At 47.4% G+C, this 18,842-nt stretch overlaps 1 long non-coding RNA gene and 2 other non-coding genes across 5 annotated transcripts; all 3 read right to left on the bottom strand.

Annotated features, from left to right (window-relative positions):
• Positions 1 to 4,804: 4,804 nt before the first annotated feature.
• On the bottom strand, positions 4,805 to 13,755 carry LOC128101168 (uncharacterized). 3 transcript variants are annotated; one of them, XR_008215018.1, is made up of 6 exons: positions 13,590 to 13,755; positions 13,090 to 13,348; positions 12,324 to 12,402; positions 8,806 to 8,902; positions 8,601 to 8,718; positions 4,805 to 7,140 (listed from the first exon to the last, which is right to left on the bottom strand). It is a non-coding gene; the product is annotated as an uncharacterized LOC128101168 (long non-coding RNA). The 3 variants fall into 3 exon arrangements; XR_008215016.1 differs by having other exon boundaries at positions 4,805 to 8,718; positions 13,590 to 13,754; XR_008215017.1 differs by having other exon boundaries at positions 4,805 to 8,718; positions 13,602 to 13,754.
• LOC128102731 (small nucleolar RNA SNORA71) lies at positions 9,694 to 9,827 on the bottom strand. Its single transcript, XR_008215497.1, has one exon. It is a non-coding gene; the product is annotated as a small nucleolar RNA SNORA71 (small nucleolar RNA).
• Positions 10,731 to 10,864, bottom strand: LOC128102732 (small nucleolar RNA SNORA71). The gene has a single exon (XR_008215498.1). It is a non-coding gene; the product is annotated as a small nucleolar RNA SNORA71 (small nucleolar RNA).
• Positions 13,756 to 18,842: the final 5,087 nt, after the last annotated feature.

Here is an 18,842-nt window from a genome sequence, read left to right as displayed (position 1 = left end):
CCCGGGTCCCACAGCAATTAAGTGACTGCATTAGAACTTGACAGGCTAGTGTGCTCTCACTAGGTGGCCTCTAGACAAAGGCTGGACCAGGACTCCCAGAGGCACGGTAGTTGTTAACACAGAGGCAGAGGGGGCTGCATGAACTCTTCCTGTCACACACTGTCAAGGCCACCTACAACATTACTCCTCATTTGTTTGTGTTTATGGACCCCTCCTGGTGTTAGGCACGCTGCTGATATGTATGGGAGAAATGGACAGAAACTGTCTCTTCCCTCTAGTAATTGGAACAGTGGTGGCCAAATGGAAAGAGAAGAGACAGGAATCTTGATCACATGACTGTAACACGAATTGCTAAATGGTCTTATTAATAAAAAACCTGGAGCCAGATATTGGGGTGAAAGATGAATGATCAGAGGGATAGAACAAGCCATCCACCAGTTCTTACCACAAGGAAATCCTCAGCCCAAGAGAGAGCTACTTCCTGTATATCCATGCCTATATGCCTTTCTGTACCCTGCCATCTTACTTCATCTCTCCACCCAACTACATCACTTCCTCTTTCTGCCCAGCTCTATCACTGTCTGTACAGACCTCCAGACCTCTATGGTTAACTAGCGCTGAGATTAAAGGCATGTGCTACCATGCCTGGCTCTGTTCCCAGTGTGGCCTTGAACTCACAGAGATCCGGATGAATCTCTGCCTCCCGAATGCTAGGATTAAAGGTGTGTGCTACCACTGCCTGACCTCTGTGTTTAATATAGTAGCTGGCTTTGTCCTCAGATCCCCAGGCAAGCCTTATTTGTTAGAGCACAAATAAAATATCACCACACATGACCACACTTTATTTAAAAAAAAAAATGGAGATGACTGCACCCCTGAGCCTCATGGATTGAAATTACAATTTTTTTAAAGATCTATCTATCTATCTATCTATCTATCTATCTATCTATCTATTTTATTTAATGTGTATGAATGTTTTGTCTCCATGTGTATAAGTACCATGTGCATGCCTAGTGCCCCCAGAGGTCAGAAGACAGCATTGGATCCCCTGGGACTGGAGTTACAGACAGTTGAGTTGCCACATGGGTGCTGGAAATTGAGCCAGGTTCTCTGCAACAGCAGCAAGTGATCTTAACCCCTGAGCCACCTCTCCAGCCCCTGAAATTATCATTTTACGTGGTAAGCTAAGTAAAATACATTACTGCATAAATATGATTGAGGAACTGGACACTCATCGTCTGCCTGTAAGACTCTGAGACCCTGCTCTCTCACCCGGAGCAAGAGTTCTGTGCTCTGTACTCCAGGTGCAGCTGTTGAGGCCTGGTTTCTCTCTCTTCACGTGTCTCTCCCTGCAGCCCACCACTCACTCAGACTCTTGTCACAGTGGACCTCCCTAGGAGGAATCTACAGTCTTGCTCACTGTCGTTGGTCCTCAACCAAGGTCATGGCTTAGGCCATCAATGGCTGTCCTTGGGTGTCTGTGTTTCCCTGTGCCCTTGGGTCTACTGAGCTATGGTCAGGGTAAAGGAGAAGTGGAGTTGGCAGGTGTACAGCTTGGCCACAAGGTATGCCCAGGCTGGTGCTAACTGCAAACCCTGGCCAGACCCAGCTGCCACCTGTACCTTAATGGTTGGCAGAAATTAACAACCAGAACAGCTCCTGTGGCCTCAGACACTGTGACCTTCCCAGATAACACTGGGTCTGGTCTCCATAAGGAGGGCTTTTCTCCATCCTGGTCTACACTGTGATAACACTCACACAGGCTACAGTGATGCCCAGAGGCAAGAAAGAGAAGCCCACTTATCCCCATCCCGTCGCCTAGGTGACTTTCAGTCTACCCAGTGCAAACTGCCACTCCTCCAGACTTCCTGGTCTGTCTCCCTGCTTCAAAACTTTTCCCTTGCCCTTCAGCACGTTAGTTCTTCTGTCAATGGCATGCCCCTGTCCCCGACAAGGTCAGTTCTAGGAAAGAAAAATCTGCTCTTTGATTTGTTTGCTCTGCCAAGTCCTAGAACTGCCTGCATAAATGGTATGGGATGTGACCCGGGAGGGGTAGAGGGTGCCCTTCCTGGAGGAGGTGACATTGCTCAACCAGCTGCCCAGTGGAGGACACAGTGAAAGAACACATTCAGAACTAGACACAGAGGGGCTGGGGGCTGGGGTGCTCATGGGAGCTTACTGTACAAGGGAAAGGTAGAGGGCTGGCTTGGGAGAAAAGGGGGGGCCTCACTTGTGTCCTCTGCTGGGTGAGAGTCAGGCAGAGAGAGAGAAGCTAAGAGCAAAAGGAAGATCCAAGAGGCTGGGCCAGATAGGGATCACTCAGTTTGAGTTGGGAAGAGCTGTCCTTTACTGAGGGCTGGCTATGGAGACCTGTACTATGCTCTCTGACACATTCTTTCACTGACTGTCTTAGCCGCTTTTCTGTTGTGATAAAACACATGCCCAAAGGCAACTTAAGGAAGAGAGTGCTAATTGACTCATGGTTCCAGAAGAGGAACAAGCATCCTTTATGTGTCAGGCGGTGGTGGCACCACGTCTTTAATCCCAGCACTTGGGAGGCAGAGGCCGGAGGACCTCTGTTTGAGTTTGAGGTCAGCCTGGTCTACAGAGTGAATTCCAAGATAGTCAAGGCTACACAGAGAAACCCTGTCTCAAAAAAAAAGAAAAGAAAAGAAAAGAAAGAAAGAAAAGGAAGGAAGGGAGGAAAAGAAAGAAAAGAAAAAGAAAGAGTCCATTATGGCAGGAAGGCACGGCAGTGGACAGCAGGTGTGGTGGTAGGAACATCAAGCTCAGAGATCACATCTTGAAGATCAAGCAGAAAGCAGAAAGCAAACTGGAAGTGAGGCAAGATTTCCAAACTCTCAAAGCCCACCCTCAGTGGAAACCTCCTCCATCAAGGCTGGACCATGCCCCCATAAGCTCTCCAAACAGCTCTACCAACGGGGGACCAAGTGTTCAAACGCCTGAGCCTATGGGGGACATGTCTCCTTCAAACCATCACACCTCCCTTCACAGCAGCCGCTTCACACCAGGACGTGCAGAAGGAAGCAGGAGATGTAGACTCCACCCATCAACCAGTCTGAAACGCTTGTTAGGAAGCAAATATTGAGGACTGGGGAACGAAGCCACTTAAGCAATCATGCCGCATATCCCCGGGGCCCTGACTCCTCTCCAGCAACCCCTCAAACTCCCTCTTCCCTTTTCTCCATCTCCCACAGAGCACAGACTAAGCAGGGTACCAGGGAGCCCCCGAGAGAAGTATTTGAGAGGGAGAAACACTAGGGAAGAGGGGTAGACATTGCTCTCAATGGCTGATGGGAGGCCATGAGCAGGGACAGTACCTGTTAAGGGAAGAGGGCCATCATTATCAAGGCACCAACCAACAGCAAAACTTCAGTGAAGACAGTGGACTCAGAAATAGGAGGGATTTTGTACATATGGAAGAAAATGCACTAATTTCTCACTAAAAATAAGGGGTAGTTTGAGACTGGCCAGAACATAGGATAGGCTGGGAAGATTTTCCAGGAGGCCAACAGGATGGCTCCAGAGAGAAATGAAGGAAAAAGCACAATCAAGGTGGAGTGGACTCTTCCGCCTAACACTCCCTCCTCCCAACTCTGGGGACCTGGCTGCCTGTTTCAGCCTTGGCCCCAGTCAGGGTGGCTGATGTTCAGTGGAAGGAGTATGCCAGGCTACTCTCCCCTGTGTCCTGGCCTCGGGGAGAGTTCTCCTGTGTAGAAGGTATCTGAAACATAGGGGCAGAGAAACAGGTGGCCATTGTTGTCACAACTGCTACTGACGGTCATCTCCAAAGACCAGACATGTGTCACGGTAACAGAAATGCCTTTGCCCACTATGCCCTCAAGTTCTTTGAAGGCAGGCTTGAATAATGACGGCCCCCTATAGGCTTATATATTTGAATGTAAAGATTAGAAGGCTTAGATGTGGCCTTGTTGGAGTAGGTATGGCTTTGTTGGAGGAAGTGTGCCACTGGGGGTGGGCTTTCAGGTTTCAAAAGGCCACGCTGGGCCCAGTGTCTCTGTCTGCTGCCTGTGGATCAGGATGCAGCTCTTAACTACCCCTCCAGCACCATGCCTGCCTGCATGCCACCATGCTTCCTGCCATGACAATGGACTAAACCTCTCACTCTGAAGCAAGCCTCAGTTAAATGTGGTGGAGTTGTGGTGGCCATGGAGTCTCTTCACAGCAACAGAACAGTGACTGCGGCAATGGCTCCCTTTCACCTAGAGCTCAGGGTCCTCCTCCTTTCTCAAGGCCTTCAGCCCCGACTCCAACTCTGTCCACCCGAGCTTCCTTCTCTTTTTTAAAGCCCAAATGTTCCTCAGCCAAGTCACGTCTCACAGCTCCCTTCTCTCCCAAGCCCCAGCCCCAGCCCCAAGACACACCTCTAATGCAACCTCCAATCTGATTCTGCTTCACGGGTCCCCAATCAAGTCTTAGAAAAGTGCCACCAAGTGTGACTCCTCAGTGAGTCACACTTGCTGGTGCAGCGGGGTATCTGTAAACAAAAGCAGGTAAGAACAAGCAGCAGGCATGCTTCAAAATGTACTAAGGTGGGGAAGAGGATGGTGGCCCAGGGCATAGGAAACTTCAAGGTGTGGATCTAAAATCTCACCTGGGAACAGGCAAGAAGGCACAGAGCCTGGCCACAGGAGACTTGGCTGGAATAAAGGAAGCCAAGGCTTACACGCCATGACTGTGGTGGTCTCTGCGACCACCAAGGCCAACAGAGAAACGTCTGAGTGAGGCAAGAAGGCAGTGCGATTCAACACGACTCAGTAGCTGGTGTTGGTTCAACTTTAGTAAGCAATACATCAGATATTCTTTTTCATCTAGCTCATTTATACAGTTATAATTTCCACTATCAGAGCTTTCTAAAGAGTACTTGATCATGCTAAAATCTATATTATTACATTTGTATTAAAAACCAAAATATCCCCCATCATGAATGTGACTAGATATTTGTATACCCTCTTTTGTCCAGACAACTGGTCCCAAAGGATAAAAACAGTTTTTAGCATGGTAAAACATCATACTCTCTCTTATCACAGATGTGCCTTTTGTCCCCCCGACAAAAGGAATTTGGATTCTGCACTGACAAAGCTGAGAATTAACATGTAATATAGCCAGTAAACATAATTGTTTTGGGGGGTCAGTAGTATTATGTCCTTGTTGTTTCCCCAAAGTCTTGGCTTGACAAGTTAAAGTCTTGATGTCTCCCCAAGTTATCGGCTCACTCTTCCTCTTGGGACATCTCCTTTTGATGGCTCTGTCGCCTGTCTCTGGACACTTGGCTTGTCTGCTGGTCTCCGGGATGTCGTCCTCGTTGGATGTGTCAGGGCAGCAGCCATCTGGGACTTCATTTATTTTCTGTAAGATATAAGCATAACCTCGCCTCGGTGTTAGAACACCGGGCCCTTTCCATTGATTAGTTTTTAGATTTTTTTTTTAAAACCCATACTTTAGGTTGTATCTCCTTTAGGGCAAAATGCTTTAAATTCTTTAAAGTGGAAAAAAAAATAAAGTTAGTATAGCTAAATGTAGCATAGTATGTGGAGATTTAAAGTTGTGTATCAGTATTTGGTGTTTAGTTTATTTATTTATTTATTTATCTATCTATCTATTTATCTATCTATCTATCTATCTATTTATCTATCTATCTATCTATCTATCTATTTATCTATCTATCTATCTATCTATCTATCTATCTGGAGAGACAGCCGTGGGTGCTGGGGATGGTGTTGTTTTATAATAGTTTGACCCTGTTGATTGTAAGGGATTTCAGTAACACGATTAATACTCCATAAATTGTGAAAAATTTTAAAGTTTTTCCTAGTATAAACAGGTCCATTATGTTTTTAGTTGTAATGGGAGTCCTAGGAAGGAAATGTTTAAAGAGCTATTTGATAAATAAAGTTCTAGATATGATCCAATGGTGTTTTCCTGGAGCCCCCAGGACCCCATGTCATGCCTGGGGTTGTGCTCTGCAGCTGACCGGGTAGGGAGAGGCACTGTGTATGCCTTTGGTGCACACTGAGCACAGGTCCCTACACACAAGACAGTAGAGAAGGCCCTAGACACAGACAGCCTAGTTCTAGATGTCATGCTGATGTGAGAACCACTCACTACTAACTATGCACTAGAATACTGTGTAGAATAAGCCTTCAATAGAGGGCAGGCTCTCACGAGCCTCCTCTAACTTCCTCCCTGGTTAAGGGCCTGATCATTTATGTCAGACCAAGGGCAAGCACAAACCTAAAACATAAGTAGAACCTACTTAATTCACAAAGGGCATTAACTTTCAAAGGTTTAAACCTAAGGCTATTTATGTAAGATTTGGGATCTTTAAAATTCAGGGCAATTTTAGTTTTGAGTTCGAGAAGACTTTCCTATTAGGTAACAGGATATTCAGAAGTACCTGAGAAACAATCACAGAAAATCCTGAAGGAGAAAACAATTGGGTTTTCCTATGTGAGCATGAAAGTACATACCCAGCTGATACTGTAAACAAAACAAAAATGTGAACATCACCCAAGCATATGGGTTCCATGGAGGAAGAACTCTCCAGAAGGCTCTAGTTCTCACTACATTTCACAGATTCTCAGTCTGGACCAAAAATAATTTTAGGTGAAAACTTTAAAATCTAACTCACACTGATTGCATTTCTAGTTTAACTCCTTCTGCCCTCCAAGGAAATGTGAGAAACATGCAATTATGTTTTCAGTCCTTGGCCACCATGTTATCCAGAAGAAATATTCTAAAACATTTTTTGATTCCAATTTGCCCCTATTTTTTCCCTTAAATCCATGTTAAGCTTGTTCACATTGCTATTTTTAATTTTTTTGTTATGCTGTACCAAAATTCAAATTTAAAAAATGATATTTTAGCAATCATAAATCCAGAGGAATCTAGGTGGTGTTTGGTCTCTCAGTGCCTGAAAGGCCTGAAGTGAGAAAGTCTCCTTTTTTTATGTAAAGACAAGATAAAATTCCTTATTTTGCTAAGGCTGTGAGTACATCATTAGATGGATGCTCTGAGTTCCATCAGACTGAGCATGCCCTGACCAAGCCTGTCTGGGTGACCTCCAGGAAACCAGAGTAGCAGCGGAGTCCACTTGGCCTGCAGAGAAAACAGAAATTCTTTTTTCAATGATCCTCCTGAGAATCCGGGCAATATATTGGTGTACTCCAGCTTGCAAAATAATTGACAGGAATTTTATCTCCTCTTTTATGGGCCCTTTTTACCTTAGCTCCTATGCATTTCCAATTTTCTTTTTGGTTTTTCTCAACCGGGTTTTTCTCTGTGTAGCACTGACTATCCTGGAACTTTCTCTGTAGACCACACCTTCGGGCTGAATTTCCAATGTTCAACATCAATAGTTTCTTGTTCAGGAAGCCAAGGACTGAATTTTGCAGACACTTGTACCAAGCTGCGAAGCTGTTGTTCTGAATATTTTGTTCCTTTGGATCTTAACAAACATCTCAGTAATTGTATAAAATGCTTTGTCTCAAGAGGATTGAAAAGAAGCCATGCCTATTTTACTTTCTCACTTACCGTTATGACCTCTTGGGTGAATGCACCGAACTCCTACTCTTATTCTATTAAAAGAAAAATCTTACCTTCTCGCAGAGTTGAGTCCCTTCTGTGGGTCGCCAGTTGTGGGGGGTCTCTGCAGACACCACAGGCAGCAGAGTAATGATCCAAATGAGGCAAAAGGGCAGTCTAGTTCAACATGACTCAATAGCCAGTGTTGGTTCAAACTTTTATTTGATTTTATTTGACTTTATTGTATTTTCGAGACAGGGTTTCTCTGTGTAATCCTGGCTGTCCTGGACTCACTCTGTAGACCAGGCTAGCCTCTAACTCAAAGATCCACCTGCCTCTGCCTCCCAAGTGCTGGGATTAAAGGCGTGCGCCACCACCGCCCGGCAAAGTGTTGGTTCAAACTTCAAGAGTCTGACACCAGGTATTTTACTTTAGGTATATTTAAGCACATCACACAATACATCAAAACTCTTTGTAAGGTACATGTTGACATCCCCAGAAAGATGGGTTCTATAGAATGACTACACACGACATCTTTTTAAAATTTTTTATTTATTTGTTTCTGGTTTTTTCGAGACAGAAAGTTTCTCTGTGTAGTCCTGGCTGTCCTGGACTCACTCTGTAGACCAGGCTGGCCTCGAACTCAGAGATCCATCTGCCTTTGCCATACAAGTCCTGGAAGTAAAGGCATGCACCACCACCACCCGGTTAGTTGACTGCATTCGACATCTTAAGGGTCTGGGGGAGGCTCTGGCACGGTCTTGGTCATACAGATAGCACAAAGGTCAGCGGAATATTAAACATCTCCACTCCCAGCCTTCTGGGTGGAAAACAGTTATACGTCTCTCCCTTTGAAGAGACAACACTGCGCGTTTAATATTCCTGATTATCCCTGGTGCTCACCTGTGAGAACAAGGTCCTTAGGGCCACATGGCATTCTGTGGCTCTAAGGGGAGTGCCAGAACCTGTTTGAAGGGTCTCTAACTTTGGTCCCCAAGTCTCCAGAGTCAAGGCCCTTCCCTCTGAATACTCACCAAAGTAAAAAGATGTTCCTTGATGGTGAACCAGTGGCAGCAAGGTCTGAAGGCATGTTGTGTGGCAGCGACCTTGCTCTCCACGCTATGTGGCACCTTCGGACACCACCACCATAGCCTAAGGCAGAAAATCAGGCAAGGCTAGCAACTTATAATTTCCTCTTCAGAATGCATATTCTGATCCAGTAGTCTGGCAATGGCTCACCTGGATGAGACTCGTGCAGGCGATCGTGATGAGATGGTTAGTGCCTGCGATGTCCTCCTGATTTGGTCTTTCCATACCGATGTCAGTGAGAATGCTCCTAATTAATGGGGGATAAAGAGTCAACACGAAAACATGTCCTATTCGTCTAAAACAGCTCCATACAGGACAACTGATCAGTCATATAAATGGCGGAGACACAGCTCGGAGGCTCACTCTCAGGGCTCCTCCCACCAACGTCCCTCCATCCAGCAGCCTTCCCTACGTGCCGTCATGAGTGGCCTGCACCTCAACCTCAAAGTCCATCTCTCTCGTGCCTCCTCCTAAAACAAATCTCCTTTGTCCATTGAATCACATTTCTTCAAAGGCCCACTCAGGCACACCAAACCCATAAGATCATTTCTGCCGGGCATGATGGTGCACGCTTTTAATCCCAGCACTCTAGAGGCGGAGGCAGGAGAATCTCTGTGAGTTCAAGGCCAGCCTGGGCTATAAAGCGAGATATAGGACTACAAAGAGAGACTGTCTCAAAAAAAAAAAGAAAAGAAACAGAAAAAGATAGTTTCTCTATGAAACCCTTCTAGTGGTGAGTACATATCACCCATTATGTGTAATTCACCCTGGCTTTTCTAAAGTGTCAAAACCTTGGTCTCTGATAGCAGGGAGAGCAGCTGAGAAGGCCAAGTCAAAATATCTCCTATAAAGGCATGGTGGCACACGTCTTTTTTAATCCTAGCACTTGGGAGACAGAGGCAGGTGAGCCAGAGCTATGTAGTAGGGCCAGGTCTCAAAGTGGCAGAACGAAAACAAGATGCCTCGCATCATGGCTCTTACACAGTAGCCCATGTCCTACAGGGAGGGCTGAAATGTTGCACAGGTAAGAAGCAGGAGTGTGTGAAAGCGCCAGCATTTGAGAGGGATAGGGGAGGACCCTTCAAACACGGGAAATGGCTTTCAGCAACTCCTCTCCCTGCATTATGGATGACCAGAGCACAGGCAGCCCGTGGTCACTTCTAAATGCAGGTCCGTACACAGGAACAGACATCAGGCCAAGAAGAGGTGCAGATGCCAGAGGCCTGCAGCCTGAGTCCAGGAAAAAAGCCCAGCCAAGCACAGGCTCCCACAGTGGTCCTTCTTTCCTACAAAAGCCCCATAAAGCCTCACGGTCCCTAGGCTGAGACACTGGGAACTAGCAGGGATTGGGACAGACATATGCTCTCAAGTGGAACGAAAGTCATCTCTGTCATCCTTTTATTTTTCAAATACTGAAAATCAAGTTCTGAGTCTGTCTTTGCCCGAGAGTGACAGACCCAGTTTCCCCCACCCCCCATCTAGTCTATTCTTATATCATCACTCAAAGCCCTTGGCAACATGCATAGTGCTGTATCAGATGCAAGGGATCAATACTCCAGAGAATGGACTGGACAGGAGACCCACCTCAAGTACAGGTGGGTCTGTAATGTTTCTGACAACTCCCACGATGCTCCTGTATACAGTGGATTCACTTGCAAACAACAGGAGACTGACAAGCACTCACCTTGACATTGCTCACAGCAAGGCATGGCAGTTATGGGGAAAGGGGCTGGCACAGGAGTAACCGGACAGTAAGCATCCAGAAACTGTTGGCTCTCATTTCAAGAACAAACCCATTGTTCCCACTGACTCCTAAAAAAGCACATTGTGGTACCACCAATTGGCAGCCGCCGCCAATTATACCACTAATATAAGTAACCCCCAACAGGATGAAATGGATGCAAACAGCAGGTGTGTGGGAATGTGCCACTGTGGGCTGACAATGACCTTGCTGGCCATCTAGGAGAACTTAATAGTCAGGGAAGGAAGCAGAAGTCCCAATGACAGCAATGATGTACACATGGGTAGCTCCAATACCCTAGGGCCCGAATGTATGCAGAGTTGAGAAATCACAGTATGGGAAAGCCCCCAGCACTGGAAGGCACGGGTGTGGACCTTCCAAACACAGGACCATTCTTTCCACATTTCCTCTGCCTGCACTACCAGTGACCAGGGCATGGGTTCCCCCTGGTCACTTACAAATGCAGGGCCAGAGAGGGCGGGCAGAGGACCTGCTGTCAAATGCAGAAGCTAAGAGCAGCCGGCTCAGCTGAGTAGAAGGACCTAAGAAGTACGTCTAATCCTATAAAAACTCCTTCCACACTGCCAACAGTGAGACAGAGGAAGATACACAGCAAGAGCTCTTAGGCTGTGGAACTGGGGGTGGGGGTGGGGGGCTCCTGATCCTAAGGAAAACAGCTTAGTTGTCCTGCTTTCTGGAGTATAAGGCCTTGCCCTGGCTAGTTTTACGTCAACTTCACATAAAGTAGTTATCTGAAAGGGGGGAGCCTCAATTGAGAAAATGCCATCTTAAGATCCAGGGGCAGTTTCTTAATTAGTGATTGATTAATGGGGGAGGACCCAGCCCATTGTGAGTGGGCCCATCCCTGGGCTGGTGGTCCTGGGTTCTTTAAGAAAGCAGACTGAGCAAGCCATGGGGAGCAAGCCAGTTGGCAGCACCCCTCCATGGCCTCTGCATCAGCTCCTGCCTCCAGGTTCTGGTCCTGTTTGAGTTCCTGTCCTGACTTCCTTCAGTGATGAACGGTGATATGAAGTGTAAGCCAAATACACCCCTTCCTCTCCAAGCTGCGTTGGTCATGGTGTTTCGTCTCAGCAGTAGAAACCCTAACTAAGACAGACCTGGGTCCAGGGGGATAGGATGCAGCATCATCCTTGGTGCTTCTGGTTCAGCCCTCCTGCTGCTAGCCTACCAAACGCAAGGAGGATCACAGAACTCTGGACTGAAGCAGGCACGACAATCAGACGTACGTCAGTTTCCCAAAGGAGAGTAAAAGGGGGCACTGGACGCAGGCACCTTCATCTTCTGTCCATTTACTTCCCAGTCTATCCCATTCCTGGGGACCGGTGAGCATCCCTTGGGGACAGCCGTCTTTTTTTTTTTTAAGATTTATTTATTCGTGTATATGAGTGCTCTGTCTTCATGCACACCAGGAGGAATCTGATACCACTATAGATGATTGTGAGCCATCACATGGTTGCTGGGAATTGAACTCAAGACCTCTGGAAGAGTCGTCAAGTGCTCTTAATGCTGCGCCATCTCTCCAGCCCCCATCTTTTTTTTTTAATTTATTGATTTTATTAAAGTTTTTATTTATTTTCCCATATATGGACCAGTTTCCCCTCCCTCCTCTCCTCTTATTCCTTCCCGGATCCTCCCATCTCCCCCCACCACCACTCCTTCATTCCTTCATCTCCGGTCAGAAAGGGACAGGCCTCCCAAGGGCGTCAACAAAGCATGACACATCAAGTTGAGGCAAGACCAAGCTCCTCCCCCTGCATCAAGGCTGGGTGAGGCATCCCAGCATGGGGAATAGGTTCCCAAAAGCCAGTTCAAGCGCCAGGGACAGGTCCTGATCCCAATGCTAGGAGCCCCACAAACAGACCAAGCTACACAACTGGGGGGCAGCCATCTTAAGTACAGGCCTTACCATGGGAGCGCTGTGGTCCAGCTGCTTCCTGGCAGGATGGAGATGCCTCTCGTGGCCCCTCTGCACCAAGGTGTCAGTTCTGCAGTAATCAAGAAGCATGTAAATAAGCATCTAAATGTCACCTGTTCAAATCGGTCCTGGGCAGCACACGAAGAGTTCCCGGTGCAATGGCCACATAGACCCGATACAAGGGAGGCTACAGTAGTCGTGACTCAGCATTTTCTCGTGGAAAAAAGAAAGACGTTGGCAGCATCACAGGAACAACAAATCATCTAGGACAGAGCACTTTGCAGATCTTTTGTGCAAGCTCTGATGCACTGCAGCGGTTCGAGAAGGTTCCTTATCCTCTCTCCTGTCAAAGAACCTCAAATGGAAAAATACTGGCTGACTGTCTAACTGCCAACTTCGAGGACCTCAGACCTGTGCAATCATCATTTCAGAAAAGACTGGACCTGCCATCCACAAGAAGACCAATTTAAGGTCAAAATGAGAAACTGGTTTCATTCACACCACAGATACTGCAGAGATGCCATGCAGCCAGATACAGATCTGCCTTTGCAGCTTCCCTACCTGAGAAGGAAGGAACTATATTCACACAGGACTGGGGTCTTTTCTGGCCTGAGTCCAGACTCCCAAGGCTTTTCTGCACGGGTCTTTGCCTGGCTGTCATCAGAACCTGGCTGAAGTCCACACCACCCCTCTGCTGGTGCCCATGGGAAGGCTATTAGGTGCCATTCTGGCCTCAAGGTGCACCCGCAGCACTTACCTCGACTCCTGCTTCCTGGGCCGTGATGCCCACCAGCGAGTTCGAAGAGTAGGAGGGGAGAGGCCTTGGCTGCCGCAGACCAGCTTCGTCATCCTTCGTGGTGTCAAGAGGGCCTGGCAGCCAAGGCCCAAGCAAGCACTGGGGATGGGGTGTCACTGCAAGGCGCCACACTGGAGTCCCAGTGCTGCGTCCTTGGGTCCTGGGCGCATCAACTTGAAAGGATGCAGATTGGAACGCGCGGGTCAACAGTCAGAGGACCCTGTGTAGAAAACGACAAGCAGCTTCGGATGCCATCTAAGTCCGAGACACCGGGGCTCAGCCCCCAACCCTCCACCTGCGCCCAGGCGCACTGGCACCGCGTCCCCAGGTCACCCTCCCCGAAGGCTCCCTCCCCAGAGGTTGGGCCATCAGCCCAGGGAGGCCGAGGTCGCAGCCCACCACCGAGTTCCTCCCGAGTCCCCCGGGGAAGTCCATAGTCCGCAAGGGTGGGAGAATCACACCTGCACCCTAACCTCCGCGGTCCTTAGTTTCCCCGGGTAAAGGAGACTGGAGGCCTTGGAAGCGGCCAAGAGCGCAGATCCGAAGTGGCCTGGCGAGCTGAGATGTGAGGTAAAGTGCGCGTGAGTGTCGCAGTGTGGGACTGCGCAGGACGCTCCCCAACAACCGCAGTGTCTACACAGCTGCGGCTGCGCGCGCTGCGGGCTCCAGCTGCACCAATGTGCGCGCAGCCAGTGCGCGTGGCTCTGCAGCGTCCCCTGCGGGAGTAGAGCTGAAATGCTAATCCCCCAACAAGGCTCTCCTTCCTCATCCCTAGCTTTCATTCTATCAAACCGTTTTTTCCATCCATGCTTCCATTTTGCCAGAAAATATGTGTGGAACATCAGCTTTCTCTCTTCTTATTTGTCATCTATCCTTTCGTCCCATCTGTCCTCTCATGCATCTAAATATCCATCCCCCCCCACCCACGCATTGTGACTCATTCACTCATGCATGCATCTGTCTGCCTGTCCGTCTATCCATCTATCCATTCACTCATCTTTTCATTAACCTACCCATCTAGATTTGCGCCCACCCAAAGTATCTACCGAGGAGCTACTTCGTATCAAGGGCCAGACTACGCACTAGAAATAAAAAGTATAAGACAGACACAATCCAGGCTGGAGAGATGGCTCAGAGGTTATGAGCACTGACTGCTCTTCCAGAGGTCCCGAGTTCAATTCCCAGCAACCACATGGTGGCTCACAACCATCTATAATGAGATCTGGTGCCCTCTTCTGGTGTGCAGACATACATACAAACAGAACACTGTATACATTTAAAAAAAAAAAAAAAAAGACAGACACAGTCCCTAACTTGGTTACTTTTTTTTTTTTTTTTTTTTTTTTTTTTTTTTTTTTTTTTTGGTTTTTCGAGACAGGGTTTCTCTGTGTAGCTTTGCGCCTTTCCTGGAACTCACATGGTAGTCCAGGCTGGCCTCGAACTCACAGAGATCCGCCTGGCTCTGCCTCCCGAGTGCTGGGATTAAAGGCGTGCGCCACCACCGCCCGGCTCTTGGTTACTTTTTAATGAACTCAATAAACAAATAGGCCAGAAAATTCGATCGTTAAAAATCATAAGCATAGCCGGGTGGTGGTGACGCACTCCTTTAATTCCAGGATTCCGGAGGCAGAGGCAGACGGATCTCTGTGAGTTTGAGGCCAGCCTGTTCTACAAAGAGAGTTCCAGGACAGCCAGGGCTGTTACACAGAGGAACCCTGTCTCTAAATATCACCATCACCCCCTAAAATTAGAAGCGCTGCAACGGAAATAGGCATAGCGGTAGGCAAGTTGTGACAGTGGTGACCTGTTTATCCCGGGCTTTCTCTGAAGAAAAGACATTTAATCTAAAGTCTGGTGGAAAACAAGGATGAATCATGAAATGTTCACTGTATTGTATTCAGAAGTATGTTAAAAAGTGAAGTAAAGTGGAGACAAAGTTCTTGCAAATAGGTCAACAATGCTTCTTACTTTGGTTTGGTTTGGTTTGCTTGATACAGGGTCTGTACATTCTCCTGGCTGCCCTGGAACTCACAGAGATCCGACTGCTCCTGCCTCCTGAGTGCTGGGGTTAAAGATGTGTGCCACCATACCTGGCTGTTTCTAGTGCTTTTTTTTTAATGTTGATTTTTGTATGTACGTGTGTGTGTGTGTGTGTGTGTGTGTGTGTGTGTGTGTGTGTTGAGCACACATGTGCCATGGTGCACATTTAGATATCGGAGGACAACTTCCAAGAGTTGGTTCTCTTCTTCTACCATGTGGCCTAGGATTTGACCTCAGGTTGCCATTCGTGGTGACAAGTGACCTTACTGGTTGAGCCATCTAGCCTGGTCCAGCCATGTTTTCCCAGTGTGATATGACTGCAATGCCTGCTCTCAATGCAGCAAAGGAATGCAACACAAAAAAGTTCAGGCGTTTTGACCCATTTAATTATTATGCCAGTATTACGGACTAAATGGACTTCCTCCCCTAAGTCCATTCTGTAATCCTACCTCCTAGCATGGAGTTGCAGGATCTTTCAGGGGTGATCAGGTCATGAGGGTGGAGCCCCTTCTAAGAGTCCTCTGGAGCTTGCTTCTCCCTTCTGCCATTTGGAGAGAATAGAAAGGTAGCCATACAGGGGTGGGGTGGGGGTGGGGGGATCACCAGATACTGAATCTGCAGGGGCCTTGACCTCAGACTCCCAGTGTGTCACTGTGACAAAATGCTGTGGAGCAATCTTTGTACACTGTAAATATGTATTCCTCTCATTGGTTAATAAAGAACTGACTGGCTGATGGCTAGGCAGGAAAAAAGGTAGGAGAAGAAGGGCAGAGTCAAAGGAGATACAGTACATAGATTAATAGAAATGGATTAATTTAAGTTATAAAATCAAGCTTTAAAAAAGCCTGAGCTATCGGCCAAGCATTTATAATTAATATTAAGTCTCTGTGTGGTTATTTGGGGAGTGACTTGTGGGGCAGAAAAGTCATGTCTACAACAAAATACTGAGAAAATCAACTTAAAAGAGGAGAGATGTTTTAGCTTTTGATCATTTGGCCTTGTGGTTTCTGGGCCTGCAGTGAGGCAGATTGTTAAGTGGTCATGACAAGGAGTACACAGCGAATACAAACCTGCTTGGGGTGGCCAGAGAGCAAAAGAGAAAGAGCTGAGCATCTAATACCCCCCACCAGTGTGTCTCCAGTCACCTCTCCTCCTTCCACTAGGCTCTACCTACCAAGTCATTAGCACATGGCCTTTGGGGTCATTTCTACTCCAAAGCATAACATCCAGGCTCCAGAACTACAGGAGATAGATTTCTATTGTTTATAAGCCATCCAGTTTACTGTATTTTGTTATGCCCCCTTAAATGGACTCAGAGCCCAATTCTATAAGGCAAACATTAGCATCATTCTGTTTGCTGGTAAGGTAATAAAAGCTGGGACTGTTTGATGGACTTACTCCATGTCATAGAGTTCACATTTCAAGAACTGTGCGTGCTCTAAGTGTCAACCACACTTACAAGCTGAGAGTTAGCCTACTGTTTTACTGATGCTGGCAGAGGACAGGACTGTATTAGTAGTCGACTGGAAAAAGTAGTCGACAGAGCAGGCTAGGGAGATGGCTCAGTGGTTAAAACACTTGCCACACAAGCGTGAAGATCCCCAGAAACCCACGTAAATGAGCATGTCAGCCCACATGTAATTCTAGCCTCAGAAGGTAGAGACAGGGGACCCCAGAGCAAGCAGGCTAGCTAGGCTAGCTGTATCTATGAACTCCAGTTTTTACTGAGAGACCCTGCCTCAGTGAAGAAAGTGGAAGAGCAGTTGAGGCGGATTCCCAGCATCAACTTTAGGCCTCTACATTTGTGCACACACATGCAAAAAAAAGTATGCATGCATACCATACACATGCATACACACACACACACACACACACACACACACACACACACACACACAGAGACAGAGACAGAGAGAGATGAAAATGGAGGGTAAGCAGTAGACAGAGCTTCATGTTCGGTTGGTTCCTAGTGCCTTGGAATCTGGGGTAAGGGTGGCACAGTACCTCTGCTGTGAATCTACAGCTGGTGTTTGCTGGTAATTCACCATTTTATAGAGAGCAGAACTAAGCTGCTTTTAGTTTATGAGGGGTGTTTTCCTTATCTCACAAGGACACAGGCTGCAAACCCTTAAGAAACTACCCAGATAGCCAGCAGTCAGGGCCTTGCATTGGTTTCTACCCAGCAGTAATGTACACAGATGTTCAGGACCCACAGCAGACGACCCTTCCCAACAGTGGATAGCACAGTCAAGCCAGACCCAGAAAGCAATCCAAGGGATGACAGGTCCCAGGATGGGGACCTCACAGGTGGGATCAGTGTTCATATAAGGAAGATCCTAGAGGGCCTCTCTGCCCTTTGTACCATATGAGACATATCTCCCTGTCCTTGCATTTGAAAGTGATCCCCAGCCACCTGCCTGTGCCTTGATCTGGTTGTTGCAGCCAGAGGCACATGGAAAGTATGCTCTGGGTTCAAGGGCCCTTGACCATTCCTGGGGACCAGGTGCTTTTCATGTATATGGCTTCCTTTCTGCCCAATGTTCAGACCGCAGGGTATTATGGACTGTGGTTTCCTTGTGTGGTCTTTCTTTTCTTTTCTAAAATAAATGTATATATTTTTGAAAGTTTTTTTCTTTTTGATTTTTTGAGACAGGATTTTTCTGTGTAACAGTTCTGGCTGTCCTGGAACTCACTCTGTAGACCAGGCTGGCCCTGAACTCACAGAGATCTGCCTGTCTCTGCCTCCTGAGTGCTGGGATTGAAGGTGTGTGCCACTGCTGCCCTGCTAAAGTTATTTTTAGTATTTGTAAATATATGTATGTGTCTGTGTGTGAATGGGTATGTGCACATGAACTCAGGTCCTCTGGAAGAGCAGTACATGTATTTAATCCTTGGGCCATCTTTACATCTCCTTGCTTGGTCTTTCTGAGTTCATTTCTTGGCTAAATCCAGACTCTGTGAGTCAATGTTCTTTGTCCCCAGAATATGGTTAGCTATAAGGGGTGGCTGAAGGCCACAGAGCAAGATCTTGCCTCACTAACCAGGAAAATTGTAATTAACTGGTGGAGGGCTGAGTGTGATGTTGGGCATACATGGGAATTGCCCAGGTTGCCAAAGAAAGATGGCTTCTTGGGGGTGATAGGAGCTGGAGAGTTTTGTGGAATTCGATGTAGCAAGGGGCAAAAAAAGATTTGTCAGGGCCAGGAAGGAAGAGGAAGGCTCTGAAGCTAAAGCCTGAAAGGAATGAGGGACCCATGTGCGGAGTGTGGGGAGTGAGGAACCAGATGTAGCAGAATCGTTACATCTTGTGGTCTGGTCCAAAACCCTGATAGAAGAGACAGAGCGAGCAGTGCTCATTGGAGTCCACTGTAGAAGGGAATCAGCTCCTCCTGAAATTGGAGAGAAAGTCCTTGTGCCTCAGGCTACTCTTGCTCCTATGGCCTGAAAAATGAATAAAAGAAAAACCAATGAAAGGATTAAAAACCTGGTACATAAATAAAACTAATGAGCTGGGAGTGGTGATGCCTGCCTGCAGACCCAGCACTCAGGAGGCAGGAGTGGAAGGACCTGTTCAAGGCCGACTGAGGCTACATAGTAAGTTTGAGGTCCCTCTGGGCTGCTCGAAACCCTGTCTAGGACAAAACCAAAAAAGCCCAGGGGACAACATACCTAGG

This window comes from Peromyscus californicus, unplaced genomic scaffold (genome assembly GCF_007827085.1).
Source record: "Peromyscus californicus insignis strain IS unplaced genomic scaffold, ASM782708v3 Scaffold_7__1_contigs__length_154581171, whole genome shotgun sequence".
In the NCBI taxonomy this organism is placed as follows: domain Eukaryota; kingdom Metazoa; phylum Chordata; class Mammalia; order Rodentia; family Cricetidae; genus Peromyscus; species Peromyscus californicus.
The sequence above is the reverse complement of the archived record's forward strand: the minus strand, read 5'-3'. Positions and strand labels throughout refer to the sequence as shown.